At 43.8% G+C, this 11,261-nt stretch overlaps 1 pseudogene; it reads left to right on the forward strand.

The window, feature by feature from the left end:
- Positions 1 to 1,219: 1,219 nt before the first annotated feature.
- On the forward strand, positions 1,220 to 2,341 carry LOC148134745 (uncharacterized; annotated as a pseudogene).
- Positions 2,342 to 11,261: the final 8,920 nt, after the last annotated feature.

Genomic DNA, 11,261 nt, shown 5'->3' on the forward strand with positions numbered 1-11,261 from the left:
GAGAGTGCTTGTACCACTGCAATGCAGTTAAAATGGTCGACAAACAAGAACAGCAAGATTCTACAGAGCTGAGAGAGAGATGAACAAAGATATTGGTTTTGGAAAAATTGAACGATTAAGCATTCCTGAAAAAAATGGTGGGGTGACAAACAAGCAGAGAAATGTAAGAAGGGAATTCGCAGGGGAATGTGAACAGGATGGAGATGTGAAGGATGAGGAGAGGGAGATTGAAGGAAAGACGTGGGAGAGACAGCTGGGAACGTGGAAGTAAAGACAGAGGGAGTCAGTGAAATCCGTGGGGTTAGCCCCTTTGCTATCTTTTTGCCCCTTTAACTCACCCTTTCCCAGAGCTTGTCCCTTGTGGTATAAATCCCAGAGACAGCCTGAAACCCACAATTGATTTCGCCTGGTGTTAATGAAGGACAAGGAGAAAGCTCTTATCTGACAATTGCTCATGGCAGAATAATTTAATTCGCGCTATCGCTGTATTTGTCAGAGTTTCAGATCCCAATTCAAATATTGAATCAGTCATGATCCTATTCAATGGCAGAGCAGGCTCGAGACGCTGAATGGCCTCTTCTATTCCTATTTTGGATGGTCGTATGTTCTCAGTGTAATCTTCCAGCTCTTGGCCGAAACACTGGAGTCTATGACTAGACAGGACTGATCTGAAGAGTGCTCCACTCTTCTGAGAGTTTCAGAGTGAATCAGCCTTTCTGGATTAGAGTTCCAGGCTCTGTGTGAGAAGTGAAATCCCCTTGAAGCTCCCCTTAGTCTCTCACTGCAAGGTGGAGCAGGCCAGTCACAGGGAAGCAAATAGTGGGCCCGATGTGCTCTCTCCTCCAGCGCAGTTTGGGAAGGACACATGGAGAGACTATTTCCTTCACTGGCTTCCCGTGGCCTCCCTTCTGGCTCGAGCAGGCCAAATGGCCTTGCTCATGGTTCCTATTGAAGTGAAGACTGGCTATAATTGTGTTGTGCATGGTGTGCCCCCTGAAGTGAGGTTGGTGAGCTCAGTTGAATGGAGAGTTAGTTTGCAATGGAGAGTGATGCCATCAGTGTGGGTTACCACTGTGGGAGATTAGAAATGTAGTTTCTGCAGGTGGGGGAGGGGGTGTTGTGGGGAGAGGGGAATGTTGGGTATGTGCGGAGATCCCACACCATGGGGAATCCGGAATTCCTCTCACGGTAATACCACTTACCAAAGAAGAAGTGTACAATGTACAACAACTTGACTCGGGCTCAAATGATACAACTTGGAGATTTGAATGGGGTAATTATAACTTTGCGGGATGGTTCCCTCGACCAGCCCCAAAACTCTGGGTGCTATCGATGGCCTTAGAGTTTCCCCATTGAAAGGAGCAGTAAATACCACTTGTTTCTGTAATCAGAATGATACCGCACCCTTCCGATTAGGAAAATCATCTTGAATCTACACCAGCCAGGCCACTGCCATGACCATTCCCCGAATGTTAAATGGAACATATTGGGTATGCGGCCTGAAGGCCGATCCATTTATTCCCGGGGAAAAATACATTCGCGTGACCGAATGTATACGAATGCATGCATGTCATGATGTTGATCAAACACTGCCTCAAAGCCAGAAAGGCTGGAGTGGCTGCTGCTACCTCGCCTATATAATTCCCCACTTGTGGCTATTAAAGAGAGCCCCAAAAGTACCTCGGAATAAACAGGGAGGAAGGCGAGCAACCCGGAAAGTAACCAAAGGAGATCGCCTCCTCTGGACTTTGATACCTGTGTATGGGACCGCTCGAGCAGGAGTAGAAATACAAAAGTTGGCGGCTTCCCTGGAAGAGTTGGCCAACAATACTGCTGATGCATTGGCTGAAACCCAATCCCAAGTAGCAGCCATAACGACCGAAATGATTGCCACTAGGCTAACGACCCTTCAGAACAGGATGGCTCTGGATTTTGTTCTAGCAGAGAAGGGTGGTACCTGTGCACTAATTGGAGAGGAATGTTGTATGTACATACCGGAGGTCTCCTCTAACATTACTGATATCTCCAAGCATGTGCGAGACAAAATCGCCAAGATAAGGGAGGCCGGTAATCTGTACCTGAACAAAAAAAGGATGGGAATGGAGGATTGACTGGTTGGGGAAGGTGGTTAGTCAATCTGGCTACCTATGGATTATAGATATTAGTGGGTCTGGTGGTAGGGTTCAATGTCCTAAAATGGGTAATGAGCTAACTGATGACATCCCTTGGGGAAGGAACCCAAATAAATCATCAGATGCTTTTACAATCAGCAGGTGATATGCAACAAAGAGAAAGTCAAAGAATGCTTCTAGAGTTCGAGGGACGAACAGCACAAATGTAAAATGTAAGATTGTGAACCTCATCGCCAAAAGGCGTAAGAGGGCAGAACATAAGAAAATGGATTAAAGGAGACTTAATAAGTGCAGAAACAACAGTTTAAAAAAAAGAAAAGGGGAAATTGTGGGAGATTAGAAATGTCGTTACTGCAGGTGGGGGAGGGGGTGTTGTGGGGGGAGGGGAAGGGGAATATTACACAAACGGTCATGGGATTCTTAAGGCTAAGATTTTAACGAATGTAGAGGTTTTTGTTTAAGAAATAGTTTTAAACTAAGAAATAATTTAAAGTGGTGTAGTTGACCACAAAAGAAGCAGTAGGGGCATTTCACAATAAAGCTTGTAGTTTGATAAGAGAAACTGGATAAAAGAATAAGCTGTAACAAACAAGGAACAAAGAATGCAGACATACAAGGACAGCAGGATGGCCAGATAAAAAAATAACTAGAGAGACAAAAAAACAAGTGAGGTAATTGGCTTACGATAGGATGCGAAAAAGGAGGCGTGATTCCGCAACTTGCAAACTGAATAAGAATGCTTACGTGCTTTGTTTTCATGCGCATTTTTGCTTGATTGCAGAGGCGTCTGGTACTTGCAAGGCCGTAATAAATGGTTCTTGTTTCCAAGGCTTTGTCTCAGGCTGATGTATGAGTGAGTTCTGTTTCTCACACCATGAAGGATTCTCAACCTCTCCCCTCACCTGGGGCACGCTGACCCTCTGATCCACCAGCCACGATATGAAATGGTGTTAGACCAAACAGGTGAACGGTCACATTGAGGGGACTGAGTGTGGAAGGTTCTTGTCCCAATGGATCAGGGATCGCCATAAGATGGAACAGCAGAAGGAAGTGATTCCCTCCCAAAGTCTGCTCCACCTTTCACTCAGACCACGGTTGATCTGCTCATTCTCAACCCAACTTTCCTTTCCCCATCCCCATAACCCGCTGCCCCCCACCCCATTACTGAATAACATCCCTGTCCTTCACGTTGGAAGATCACATTCCCAGTTCTCAAGGAGGACACTTACTCGGAACACTCACAAAAATAAATGTCCCGGGAGATTTTCCAAGACAGTGAAATCTTTGATTGTCTGCACAATAAGTTAATGAAGAAGAGTTGTTGTTTTTCCGACCTGCTGTGGGTTGTGACGAAGGGTGAACGGGCGGGAACCGTTCCCTTTGCTATAATCGCACAGAAGCTGCCGAGTCTCTCCAGGGATTCACCTCCAAGGGGCGGCACCCGAGCGGGACCGCAAGCCCTATTGGCCGGCACCATGCGATTGACAGATCCCTTACCCAATCGGAGCAGGCAGCTGAGTTAAGTCCCGCCCTTCGGAGTTTCGAGCGCCGCCGTTTAACCGACACTGCGCGAGGGAGGGATGGGCCTTGCGCATGCGTAACATTTCAAACCGGGTCCCGCGCGACGGCCGTTGGTTCGTCTTCCCTGGGATTTCGGCTGCACTGGACTCTGAAGGTTTGCTTCAAACCAAAATCCTTCCCGTGACGGTATTAAAATCAAAAACACTGTTAATGTTCGGATATAAACTGTGGGGGAGGTAACACGGACTGAGAGTTTATGGTTTTCTCATCCTTCCAATGTGGGTGAGAAAACATCTTTGATATTAGTTAGCAAATTATTTGTGGATACTTTGGGTAAGAGACCACATTATTCCCGGTGAAGGGAAGGAGCTCGATGAAATCAATAGTCATAGTTGTACAGCACAGAAACAGACCTAATTACCTCAGAATCTATATTTTACAGTTTGGAATCCCCAGAGCCACAGGCAGTTCTTTCATTCCCAAATGACAATTTATCATCACCTTTGGGTCAGATCCATCACTGACTAAAGTGCAGTGAGAGCAGAAGTAAGATCCTTGGTCCCAGATCCTTGGACACTGACATCATTCATGCTCGAAATTGGATCAAACAAAGGGAAATAATGGAAAGCAGAAAATATACCTTGTGCACACTTCAGTATGGACAAGGACAGCTATGTACAGTATTTACAGTGTAAAGAACACTGTTACTGATGGGAGTATATTTGTACGATCAATTCTAACAAGAGTGAACCATATTTAACAATACCAATACGACACCATTTTTATGAATAACAATGGTAATGTACTGTATTTATTATTCTCACTGAGTATGATAAAGAAAGTATTATTGATATTAATAATGTGCAGAGCTTTTTAATTGTTACCGATCCAGTACATTGTCTGACAATGTCAAACACAATGCCACAAAGTCTGGTACTTCCTGCAGTTTTACAGTTTGTATTCCTCAGTCACACACAATCCTTTCACTGGTACAGATACAGAGTACATGAGATTGCCCAGTTCTTCTGTACCACTCGCAGCTGGTTTTAGGTTCAATCAATTCAGAGTTTGATTAGTGGGTGGGCCTGCAAGAGCTGGCAAATATGATGCCATCTGTTTTACCTCTCCACTCTTGTCCAATTTCACTTCCACTGTTTGGTATTAATGTCATTACTGATACGCTTAAACTTGTACACTTAATAAAAAGTGTGCAGTGTCAGACATCTCGTCATAATAAACATCTCACATTCTGCTACTTGCTCCAGTCCCTGTATTTTGCAATTTGGTTTCCAGATGTAATTTTATTCCTGAATCTCCCGTTCATTGCTCTGGAGACTAAACAAAAATAGCGAGAAACATATTTAGTCAAACCAAAATGTATGCAAAATCTGTGTCTCAAATATTATAGGAAACATGAAAAAGTCAAATCAGCGCTTCTTTGATGTAAAAATACAATTCAACAGGACAAATTGGAAGGTTCTACTGCAATTTATAAATGGCAAGTAACAATGAGATTTGACTAAGGACCCATCACTGGAAATATACCTCACCCAATTTCACTTTGAATGGAATTTCACTTTCCCAAGCCAATGGAACAGAGAAACAAGAACAAATTGGACTGGCTGTCAATTCACTATCACTGGTCTTATGCTGTTGTGAAGTCTGATTTCACTCAGAATCACAGAAGTGCACAAGTGCAGGAAGAGACCATTTGGCCCATTGTGCCAGCACTGCCTTCTCTATGAGCATCATTACTAGTGTTAATCGCCTGCTTTTCTCCCCCCATATCATTGCACATCATTTCTAGCCAAATGATCATCAAATGTCTTGATTGAACCTGCCTCCACCACATTCCCAGATAGACAATCCATACATCAGCTATTTGCTAAGTGAAGAAATTTTACCTTACTTCACCTTTGCTTCTTTTGCAAATGACCTCTTTTGGCATTTATTAAATACTTGGATCTTCTGCAAAGCAACAATCAATGGAGAGCCAACTGCTCAAATGTTTCCATTCTCAGATGTTATTTGGTATTTCTTGGTGTGTTCTTAGAAGTGAGAAGTCTAGCATCCCTTGTTGATATGCTGCAGGCTCAAGGGAAGCAGAAGACAACTCATATTGGCGTGTGTGTGTGTGTCTCTCTCTCTGAATGAATGACTGAATCAGCGAGTGAGTGAGTGATTGAATGGACTGCAACAGTTCAAAAAGGCAGAACAGTACTAACTTCCTGAGGGCAAATAGGGATGGACAATAAATGCCCACATCTTGTGAGTGAATTCACAAAAGGCCAAGGTGGGCATGTGGGTGAGGTAAGTAGCTAGAGTGGCAGGTTAAGAGGGTGGTGGTTGGAGAGGGTGGCAGACTCCTGAGGTAAGTCAAAATTAGTCAGTGAGTCAGGAGATAGTCAGTTCAAGGGCTAGTCAACACTGATGAAGGGGTGCAGTCAGACTGAGGGTTAGTTTTGTGTGTTTGTGTAAAGTTCACTCACATTGTTGTCCATGTTGAATTACTCTAACTGGTGTAAAGCTCAGTTAAAAAGGAACTGAATAAAATTATCAGTGCTTGGGATCTTCCCTGAGAAGGACCCATCAACCCTTATCTCTTTCAACTTCCTTCAACTATCTCTTGTGGGTCCCAGAGCCCTATTTGGACTTGATTTACTCAGCTACCTGGCTACAGCCAGTACTTTCATTACTGTCTTGATGACATCCCCTTCAATTAGCTCGATATTGAGTAACTTCATTGACCAGTTTTCAGTTTCCACAAATGCCCTTTTTTCAGTGGAGCTTCTGTGGTCCATTTCTCCTGTCTTCACTTTCTCCAATTCCATTTCAGACAATTGCCTCCTTGTCAATTGCATGTATAAGCTCACAGACTCCGATACCTATCATGCTCCCCACCCCATCACCATTTCCTTGTCCTGTTGATACTACTGTCCATACTAGTGCTTCAGAAATAGCGCTCAGCCCCTTCCTTACATCGATCTCTTTGTTAGTATGGTCAATAGCCAAGGAGGTTAGCTGAGATTAGAAAGGAATCTTGATCAATTGGGAAAATAGGCTGAGAAGTGGCAGATGGAGTTTATTGCATTTTTGTACAACAAGGGCAGGAATTAATCAGTTCAAGGTGAAGCCTTGGGTAGTGTTTTGAGCAGAAACCTAGAGGTTAGGGGGTGAGGAGGTGGAACGTTTGGGGCAACGTTTTCCACAGAGGGTGGTTTGTATGCAAAATGAACAGCCAGAGGAAGCTATCTGGACAGGTACGTGAACCGGAAAAGTTCAGAGGGATATAAACCAAATGCAGACAAATCGGACTAGTTTAGTTTGGGAAACCTGGTTGGATTGGTTGGTATAAAGGATCTGTTGTTTCCATGTTGCATGATTCCAAGATTTTGGAGAGATAGTGTGTTCATGTCAGTGACTATGAAGTCAGTTTTATAATCTCACAGGAGTTAAGACTTGGCTTCATACTATCTTTTTCTCTTCTACAAAGAGTCACGTACAGCAGTGAAGAGCATTTCTTGAATGGTAAAAGCTTGAAAATATTGAGGTACAGAAGGACCAAAATACTCCTGTTCACAAGGTACTGAACATTAACATGTCGGCGCAGAAAGCAATTCAGAAGGGAAATCCTCTGTTAGCTTTTGAATTTTCTTTATAGAGGTGAGACCTTGCTTGGAGTATTGTGCACACTTCTGGTCCTCTGGCCTATTTACTTCAGAGGGAATTATAGGGCTTTTCAGTAAACTGATTGCTGGGTTGGTGGGACTGTCCTATCAATTAGCAATTGAGGAGACTGGGCATGTTTTCTCTGGAGATTAGAAGAATAAACAATGTTCTTTGAAAGTTACAACATTCTTGAAGGGATAGACAGATTAGGTGTAGAAAGCATCAACCATCTACAAGCCACAAATCAGGAATACGATGCCTGGATGAGCAACACTGGAAAAGATTGCTATGTAACAGGTCAAATCAGAATCGCATGTTACATCCTATCCACCACCTTCAAAATCCACTCCCTTCACAACCAACACTGAGTGGCAGTAGTGTGTGTCATTGACAAGAATCACTACAACAACTCATCAAGGATCCTTAGGCAGCACCTTCCAAACCGCTAACCACCTTCCAAACCTCAATCATCGTGAAGGACAAAGGCATCAAATACATGGAACCATTTGCAAGATCCCCTCCAAGTCATGTACCATGAAGACTTGGAAGGAGTTTGCTGTCGCTGCACTGTTGCTCAGTCAAATTAGTGCTTGGTGACCAGGAGCAGTCTCATCAAGCAGCTCCTTCGTTGCATGTCTGGAAAATGGAGAAACACCAAGACAAAGAGGTACCCAACACTTGAACAGAAGACTGTTGCCACAAGCTACACAGATCAATACACCCTCCACCATATGCCTGTTTGTTTTCAGAGATCAGTAAACCACTCTCAACTGACACAGATCATACATTTTTCCTCTCTATGTATCATAACTAAACCTTAGCTTTGTCAGGAACGTAAGAAACATTCCATTAGCATTATCTACTGCACCCTGTCTGCTAGCTTTGTATTTCCTGCACAGGTTCCCCTCAGTTTTTGTGTTGCAGCTTTCTGCAGCTTTTCCCTATTTAAATAATACTGATCTTTTGTTCTCCTTTCCAAAATAAACACCTTTATTTCTATCAGAGTGCCCATGTCAAATTTTACATCTGCTTCACTTGAATTTCATTTGTCCATTTGTCCCCCCTCTCTCCATCTTTAAACCCAAGCCCGACAAATGCTGGCCTCTCAAATTCTGGTGCTCATGATCTTGTTTCCGCTCTCACTACGAATCAATCACTAACATTTCTGAAGCTGAGCAATAAGAAACTGGGAGATTCAGAGGGGGAACTATTGACACCAAACTGAAAAATACAGACATGTGTGCGGTGGAGGGGCAGGCGAAGTACTGAACATTCATTCATAACAAGTGGGTTGCTACTATTACAGTCATAGAGATGTATAGCATGGAAATAGACTCCTTGGTCCAACTCGTCCCAAGGCAAGCTCGTCCCACCTGCCAGCACACAGCCCGAAGCTCTCCAAACCCTTCCTATTCATATACCCATCCAGATGCCTTTTAAAAGTTGTAATTGTTCCAGCCTCCGCCACTTCCTCTGGAAGCTCGTTCCATACATGGACCACCCTCTGTGTGAAAGCATTGCCCCTCAGGTCTCTTTTTTTATCTTTCCCCTCTCACCCTAAACCTATGTCCTCTAGTTCTGGACTCTCCCACCCTAGAGAAAAGACTGTCTTATTTATTCTAACCATGCCCCTCATGATTTTAATAAACCTCTACAAGGTCTCAGCTTCCGACGTTCCAGGGAAAACAACCCCAGCCTGTTCAGCCTCCCCCTTAGCTCAGATCCTCCAATGCTGGCAATATCCTTGTAAATCTTTTCTGAACCCTTTCAAGTTTCACAACATCTTTCCGATAGGAAGGAGACCAGAATTGCACACAATATTCCAACAGTGGCCTAACCAATGTCCTGTACAGCCGCAACATGACTTCCCAACTCCTGTACTCAATACTCTGACCAATAAAGGAAAGCATACCAAATGCTTTCTTCACTATCCTATCTACCACTTTCAAGGAGCTATCAACCTGCACTCCAAGGTCTCTTTGTTCACCAAAACTCCCTAGGACCTTACTATTAAGTGGATAAGTCCTGCTGAGATTGGCTTTCCCAAAATGCAGCACCTCACATTTATCTAATTTAAACTCCATCTGCCACTTCTCAGCCAATTGGCCCATTTGATCAAGATCCTGTTGTAATCTGAGGTAACCTTCTTCGCTGTCCACGACACCTCCAATTTCGACATCATCAGCAAACTTACGAACTATACCTCTTATGTTCACATCCAAATCACCTATATAAATGATAAAAAGTAATGGACCCAGCACTGATCCTGTGGCACTCACTGGTCACAGGCATCCAGTCTGAAAAACAAACTTCCACCACTACTCTCTGTCTTCTACTTTTATGCCAGTTCTGTATCAAAATGGCTAATTCTCCCTATATTCCATGAGATCTCACCTTGCTCACTCGTCTCCCTTGGGGAACCTTGTCGAACCCCTTTCTGTAGTTCGTTATAGAACCACTCTGCCCTCATCAATCCTTTTTGTTACTTCAAAAAGCTCAATCAAATTTGTGAGACATGATTTCCCACGCATTATGCCATTTTGACGATCCCTAATCTGTGCTTGCCTTTCCAAATACATGTACATTCTATCCCTCAGGATTCCCTCCAACAACATGCCCACCACCAACGTCAGGCTCACTGGTCTATAGTGCCCTGGCTTGTCCTTACCACCTTTCTTAAACATTGGCACCATGTTAGCCAACCTCCAGTCTTCCAGCACCTCACCTATGACTATCGATGATACAAACATCTCAGCAAGAGGCCCAGCAATCACTTCCGTAGCTTCCCACAGAGTTCTCGAGTACACCTGATCAGGTCCTGGGGATTTATCGCCGAAAATGTGTTGCTGGAAAAGCGCAGCAGGTCAGGCAGCATCCAAGGAGCAGGAGAATCGATGTTTCGTGCATGAGCCCTTCTTCAGAAAAGATTCCTGAAGAAGGACTCATGCCCGAAATGTTGATTGTCCTGCTTCTTGGATGCTGCCTGACCTGCTACACTTTTCCAGCAACACATTTTCGGTTCTGATCTCCAGCATCTGCAGTCCTCACTTTCTCCTGGGGATTTATCCACTTCTGTGCATTTCAAGACACCCCGCGCTTCCTTCTCTGTAATATGGACATTTTTCAAGATGTCACCATCAATTTCCCTATATTCTATATCTTCCATATCCTTTTACACAGTAAATAATAATGCAAATACTTCTTTAGTATCTGCCCCATCTCCTGCGGCTCCACACAAAGTCCGCCTTGCTGATCTTTGAGGGGCCCTGTTCTCTCCCTAGTTACCCTTTTGTCCTTAATGTACTTGCAAAAACCCTTTGGGTTCTCCTTAACTGTATTTGCCAAAGCTATCTCATGCCCTCTTTTTGCCCTCTTGATTTCCCTCTTAAGTATACTCCTACTGCCTTTATAGTATTCTAAGGATTTACTCGATCTATCCTGTCTATACCTGATATATGCTTCCTTCTTTTTCTTAACCAAATCCTCAATTTCTTCAGTCATCCGGCATTCCCTGCACAATCTTACAAAATTTACTCCTCTCCTATCAAGCTGCTTTAAGCAGAAATCAACGCTATCGTGTCCCGCATCCTCACAATCTGTTTCAGTGATACTGACCTGCAGCACACTCCTTCCAGTCCGTTTCACAGTGATAATGACCTGCAGCATATGCATATCACCGTCTGTGTCAAAACATTTCCCTTCAGTTACCCTTTCGTTCTTCACCCACTAACTTTAAACTGATGCCCTCTCGTCCACAATTTCCAAGCCTGGGAAAAAGATTGAATGCCCTCACCCTTTCCATGCCTGTCATGATCTGGTACACGTTAATAAGATCCAATCTCAGTTTCCTGCACTCTAAAGAAATGTCCTAGTTTACCCAATCTCTGGTTAGAACTCAGACAGTTGAGTCTTGGCAACATCCCAGTAAATTTCAGTTTG

The sequence above is a fragment of the Chiloscyllium plagiosum genome, unplaced genomic scaffold, assembly GCF_037043375.1.
Source record: "Chiloscyllium plagiosum isolate Xiang-an unplaced genomic scaffold, Cpla_swu_hap1 HiC_scaffold_52, whole genome shotgun sequence".
Lineage (NCBI taxonomy): Eukaryota > Metazoa > Chordata > Chondrichthyes > Orectolobiformes > Hemiscylliidae > Chiloscyllium > Chiloscyllium plagiosum.